Here is a 7,060-nt window from a genome sequence, read left to right on the forward strand (position 1 = left end):
AACCAGAAAAAGTGGTGCAGTGGCAGGGCTTGGTGTTAACCCACCATTTTTCTTTGTATAGGCAATGTAAGTATTGGGGAAGGAAGGAAATACCTGCCCCCTTTTATATCTTCTAGGTAAGTGCTCCCACTTTTTTCATAGAACCTTGGAACATGAATCACTTTGTTTTACCTCATATTTCTACAAATTAAAAAAAGAAAAAAAATGGGGCTTAGGGGCCAATTGGCCTCAGGTGCATTGGATAGAAAAAAAGAAATGGTCAGAACCAAATACCTAAGCCAAAGTCAATGACAATAGAATCAAGAGACCCAAACTATAACAAGCTAAAAACAAAATGGACCCGTTTGGTAGACCAGGGAGCTAAGGGTGGAGGTATAGGATTATGGGATGCATGCTGGGAACTCTGGTAGAGAGAGGTTAACACTGGTGGGAATGGCCCTAATTCACTGTCATGATATGCCTGAACTACAACAATGAAAGACTTGCAATTTACATACAGACAAAAATAAAAAATTATCCTGTATTATGCAGAAAAAAAGATTACAGGAGAGAACTAAAATGAATATGACGAAGTAGAAAGTTATTGTAACCATTGCATGTAAAGTAACCATCTACTGTATAAAAGTTATTTGAAAATTTTTTTTATCTGAGAAGGCATTACTAATCCAAAAATAGAAACAACTCATATATTCAACAATAACAAAAACCAAGCAACTCAATTAAAAACTGGACAGAGGATTTCATGTGAAGCCAGAGAGAATGAGGTTAGTGCACTCGCCTAGCATGCGGCGAACTCTGGATCAACCCTCAGCACTTATTTTCCTTTGAGCATGGAATAGAAATAGCTCCTAAGTAGCACTGGTTATGTTCGACTTTCCTTGCCCCTGCCACACACACATAAAACATTTTACCAAAGTATATATAATAGCCCATAGACATGAGAGGATATTCATTGTAACATTATTAAAGATCAATATTATTAATTATATTAAGTATTAATTATATTATTAATTATTACAAATTAAAATAACAAAGATATAGCAATTCACATAAGTTATAATAGTTCTTATAAAAATTATAAAAAGTAATCACAAGTGCTCGCTTCGGCAGCACATATACTAAAATTGGAACGATACAGAGAAGATTAGCATGGCCCCTGCGCAAGGATGACACGCAAATTCGTGAAGCGTTCCATATTTTTAAAAAAAAAAAAAAAAAAAAAAAAGTAATCACAAGTATTGGAGATTCTATGGGGAAAAGTGAGTCACTGTGCACTATTTGTAAGAATGTAAATTAATAAGAATATGGAAAATATAAAGTATATATTTTATAAAATTAAGAATAGAACTACCATTTTATCCAACTATTTGAATTTGAGTATTTACCCCATGAGTGCATTAAAAACAAATTTAAAAAAATTATGAACCAAAAAGAAAATCATGGGGCCGGTGAGATGGCGCTAGCCAAGGAAGAACCACGGTTCGATTCCTGGAGTCCCATATGGTCTCCCCAAGCCAGGGGCGATTTCTGAGCGCTTGGCCAGGAGTAACCCCTGACATTTGACAATGGGTGTGGCCTGAAAAACAAAAAAAAAATTATGAACCTTTATGTTCAAATTTGTGGAATACTCACATCATGATATAGAAACAATCAAGTGACTACCAATAGATAAGTAAAAAAAACCTGGTATATTCAATGAAAAATATTCAACTGTTAAAATGAACAACTAGAATGGACACACAAATAGACCTTGTGGAAATTAAGTGAAGTAAAATGTCATAAAGAGACAATTTTTTATACTATTTCAATCATATGTGGAAGATGAAGAAGCAAGGCAAAGAAATAAAATAAAGTAAAACCACACTTAAATTCTGACAACAGAATGGTATTTACCAGAGGGGAAAAATGCTGAAGGTGTAGGTGAAACAAATCAGAGAGTTAATTTTATGATGGAATATGAAAATTAGACTTCCAATTTGAATAGAAAGTATATGAGTTCCAAAACAGAACCTGAAACTTACATTAAAAAAACAGTATTTTATATCAATATTTATATCAATCAGTATTCATATCAATAAAAATAGTAAAACTAAATCTGGTATTGGTAATTTTTTTCTCTGATTAGTTAGATAATATTTTAGACTTTTAATATTATGTTATTTTTCTTTTGAACATATTATATCAGCCAAAGACATGTCTGTGTTCAATACAACTTTAACAGAGAATTAGATTTCAAGACTAGTGCCTGAACTATGTAGATTGCATTTAACTGAAGTTGACTGATTCAGTCTAAATCATAGAGTAACATGTTGATGAAAAGAAGAAAACAATTTGAAATATTGAGAATGATTATTTTACTAATGATGATGAAACCATATCCTGTTTATTTGCATATAGAATATTTATATAGAGTTTAATATTTGAAAAAAATATTTGAAAAATTTCTCTAACACTATATATAATGTTTATATAAATCTCCATAATTTAAGGTAATAAAAACTGAAAAAGATTGTTACAGAATGAGATGAAGTTGCAGGAACTTCTTAAAAGAAAATTGTTTATAAATAATCACAGTTTTCAATAAATGTAATTGATCAGTACACCAAGTACAAATTTTTTAAAACACTATCATTTGTATATTATTCTACTAGGGTTAAATTTCACTTCTTTAAAAACCTAAATTGAAATTGCAATTTTTCTCACCAAACAGCACACTTTATTCTATGGAATTGACTTAATTAGATTGAAAATTTAAAGGTATTAGTAATTTATAAAACAAATTATTACTATGATAAAAACTTTAATATGGCATAGAATTATGAAACATGTAATCAAATAAAAATATAGCATACATACTTAAAATTAATTTACATTTCTTTATACAATCTCAAAGAGCATTGATTATGTTACAGACATAAACACAATGTCATCAAGATTCAGTTTGTAATTTTCAGAGCCTGGCATGTTTAAGTGTTTTTATCACTCAAAATTCATTTTGAAAATATGCCAAACTCCATCAAATCCAGGAAAATTAGACTGTGAACTAATAAATAGAAATAAAATCATTTTATAAAATCACATTATATGGGTGTAATTGGATACACCTAGCTGCCTTATATTGATACTTAATAAACATTTTTTCACATTGCAATATAATTATTAGTCCCCACTGAACTGTGTATGCAAAATTTATGAAACAGTTGAAACTTAATGAACAGAGACATTTGAATTTCATTACTAGGTTATATAATTCTGCTCATAAACTTTGTGAAATATTTTTAATGCTCATTTCGCTGCAGATGAAAGTGAAAAATTATTTTAAAATGTCTTCTGAAGTTTTATATTTCTCAGCAATGTTATTTTACTAATTTCAGTTCAATAAAGTGGATTGAACTAGAGTAAGATTACTAATTTAAAGTTCCTTAAGATTCATGAGTGTTTATCAATCATTACATCAAGGTTGCATTTTATTTATTTGTTGTCATTTTTCTCTACAGAAGTTTTTTTAATATTTTATTTTTTTAAATTTTATTGGAACCATCATAATTTACAAAATCCTTTATAGTTGAGTTTCAGATATACAATAAATCAGGGGCAATTCCACCACCAGTGTCAACCTCCTTCCATCATTTACCCAGAATGTAACCCTACCCCATACTTTGCTCCCCAGTCTACCAGTATAACAGTGCCATTTAAAATTTAGATTTCTCAAGTTTGGGTCTCTTGATTCTATTGTTATTAAATTTGTCTTGGATATTTAGTTCTGTCCTTTTATATCTCTACTAATGCACCTGAGACCACTTGGCTCCTCACCCCTATCCTTTCTTTTGTTTTTCTTCCTTCTTAATTTTATAGAAAAATCCAGAAATATGTGGTAAAACAAAGTTATCCGTGTCCTAAGGGTCTATGAAAAAAGGTGGGTACCCCTATCTAAAAGATATAAAAAAGGGGGGAGTGTAGTTTTATGCATAGGTGCAGCAAAAATTGGGAAAAAGAAAAAAAAAACTTTGGCCTAAAAATCAGGGTGTCCTGGTCTGAAGCATCTTGCCATAAAACCAACTACAGTGTCTGGGTATACTAAATTGTCTGATCCCAGAATCTTTTATCATGGTCCCAGGAAAAGTTTTTCTTTTGATTTTGAGCTAGATCCAACTGTGCTCAGGAATTATTTCTAAATAATCAGTCAGGGACCAATCCTAGTGGTACTCAGGAAACCATATGGAATGAAACCCTGGTAGGCCATTTCAAGACAAGCACTCTACCTGCCGTACTATTACTAGTTCCTTTTATGTTTGGGGAGAGTTTTGGGAGACTTTATTTTGTTTGTTTTCTACAACTTATGGATCATAGAATTTCATGCTACTACTGGTTAATATTGAGGTCTCAAAATAATTATCATTATAGGCACTGTTGAATATTGAGGTCTCAAACATATTATCCTTATAGTCCCTGTGCTCAGGCATAACTTTGGTGAGGCTTGGGTAACCATATATTGTTCAGTGGCTTGGACCCCGGTGGGCAGTGTACAGCTTAAGTGTCTACCTGTTTAACATAATTAACCCCTCTTTCTCTTATTTTTGTCTTACTTCAAAGCACTGATTTATTTTTGAACATAAGAAACATGTGTATCTTGTAAATGCATATACCCTTTATATTTCTTACATAATTGAATGTATGCTTTGTGAGATGAAGGACATATCTCTGTTGGTTGTTAGTAAGAAAATGGAAACTTGAAAAGTGCATGCTCCAACTTAATAACTTGAGACCCAGGGCTTTTTTAACTGTGCCACTGCCCTCCACACAAACCCTTTGATCAGGAAGTAATCAGGTAGATCTGATGTATATTTAATATGTAGACATTCCAAAATATATTACCTATTTCCTGGTAGGTGAACAATACCATTTCTATCTCTAGTCTCTTAAACAGTATACAGCTTCAAAACTCAGTTAACCCAACAGAATAACTAATCAAGAATTTTCTTAGCATACTTAAACAAACTTGCATGGTAAAGAAAATAACCTAAATTTAATATTAGCCACCATTTGGTAGAAACAATCCAACAGATTATTTTCTATAATAATGGGGAACCTGAAATGCCACCATGAATATCTGTTAAATGAAAAGAACAATGGGAAAATAAAGAACTCAATTGGAGTCACTGATAGGAAAAATGTAGGTCAATCTACAGGCCCATACAAATGTTTGAGTCTGTTTGATGAGGACCTAAATCAACACCCAATGCATTGGCACCAGAAATTAAGAAAGAGGTAGCCCATGAATTTAATCAATCAGTAGATGAAAAATTCAATCATCTCAAAGAACTCTTTCAGAAGACGAAATTGCATACAAATGGAATTGAAGGAGCTAAAGAACATACTAGCAATACATAGTAGGAGGAGAACTATATAGATGTGCTGGAAGAATAATTAATTGTAGCTTTGAGAAGGCAGTAGAAAAAGAAAAGACAGATAAAAGGATGAAAGAAAATGTAAGATATTTATTGAACAAAGACAAGATAAATAATCTCTAAATTATAGGAATACCAGAAAGTGAGGAAAAGAGAAATGGGGGAAAGAACAAGTAGTGGAAAAAGTAAAAGAGAACTTCCCCAATTTCTAGAGAAGGGAGCTGTGCAAATTGAAGAGGCCAAAAATGTATATAAAACAAAATCAAACTGAACAGCACCAAGATATATAGGAATCAAAATGGCAGAAAAAAACAAAACAAAACAAAGAGAGTTCTTTTTAAAGCAGCAGGGAGAAGATAAAGCTTCCCTACAAAGGAAAGAACATGAGAATTACATCAGATATCATATATGAAACAGTTCAGGCAAGAAATAAGTGGAATTACATATTCAAATTACTGAATGAAAGAATTTTTCCAACTAGAGTTTACTACCTAGCAAACCTTTCATTTATATGAGAAGAAAGAATAAAAGCATTCTTAAATAAAAAGAACTGGAGACATTCATAATAGATTAAATGAACTACTCAAAGGCCACTTAAATATACCAAATAATTAATTATAGAAACAATTCTTTTTTTAATAGTATCCTTAACTGTCAATGGACTAAACTCTCCCATTAAAAAGCATAGAGTGGAGAGTTGGATTGGAAAAACAAAAACCCATCCATTGACTGCTTACAGAAAACACATCTAAAATCTCAGGATCAGAATAGGCTCAGAGTAAAAGGATGGAAAAGAATTATACATGGTACTGAAAAAGTAACTGAACAGCCATATTTATATCAGACCAAAATGCATTGAACATGAATAAAGTAATTAGAGACAAAAATAGACATTGAGAACTTGAGAAATTGAAGAAGACCTAAGAAATAGAAAAAACATTCCATATTCATAGATGGGAAGAATCAATATTATCAAAATGACCATCTTACATAAACTACTGCATAGGTTCAGTGCAATCCCTACCCAGATTCAGAAATTCTTCAAGGATTTAAAAGAGTCAATTATAAAGCTTGTGTGGAATCATAAATGAATCTTGATAGTCAAAATCATTGAAAAACAAAAAATTGGGATGCACTTCATTACTTAACTTGAAGTTGTACTACAAAGCCATTATAATCAAATTAACATGGTATTCAAACAAAACAGACTTTTGGATAAATGGGTCAGATAGAATGTTCAGTGATAAACCCTCATGTATGTAGTGAAATAAATTTTTTGCAAAGTAGCCAGGAACATAAAAGAAGACAACTTCTTCAACAAATGGTTTTAAGACAACTGGATAACCACAGGCATGAAATTAAAGTTGCATCTATGTCTCACACATGACACAAAATTAAATTCAAAGACCTTGAGACCAGACCTGAATCTATAAAGTACTTTGAGAAAAATATTGGCAGAATGCTCTAAGACCAAGATCTCAAAGGAGTCTTAAATGACATAATGCCAATTGCAAAGGCTACAGAATCAAATCTAAACAAATAGGACTATATCAAACTAAAAAGTTTCTGTATGGCAAAAGAAATATGGGCTAAAATATAACTAAAATACTCTATATAACTATATATATAACTATATATACTATTTATAACTA

General features: G+C 31.4%; 1 non-coding gene across 1 annotated transcript; it reads left to right on the forward strand.

Moving 5' to 3' along the window:
* The first annotated feature begins 1,094 nt into the window (after positions 1–1,094).
* Positions 1,095–1,201, forward strand: LOC126003014 (U6 spliceosomal RNA). The gene has a single exon (XR_007493561.1). It is a non-coding gene; the product is annotated as a U6 spliceosomal RNA (small nuclear RNA).
* Positions 1,202–7,060: the final 5,859 nt, after the last annotated feature.

This window comes from Suncus etruscus, chromosome 2 (genome assembly GCF_024139225.1).
Source record: "Suncus etruscus isolate mSunEtr1 chromosome 2, mSunEtr1.pri.cur, whole genome shotgun sequence".
NCBI classification, from domain to species: Eukaryota; Metazoa; Chordata; class Mammalia; order Eulipotyphla; family Soricidae; genus Suncus; species Suncus etruscus.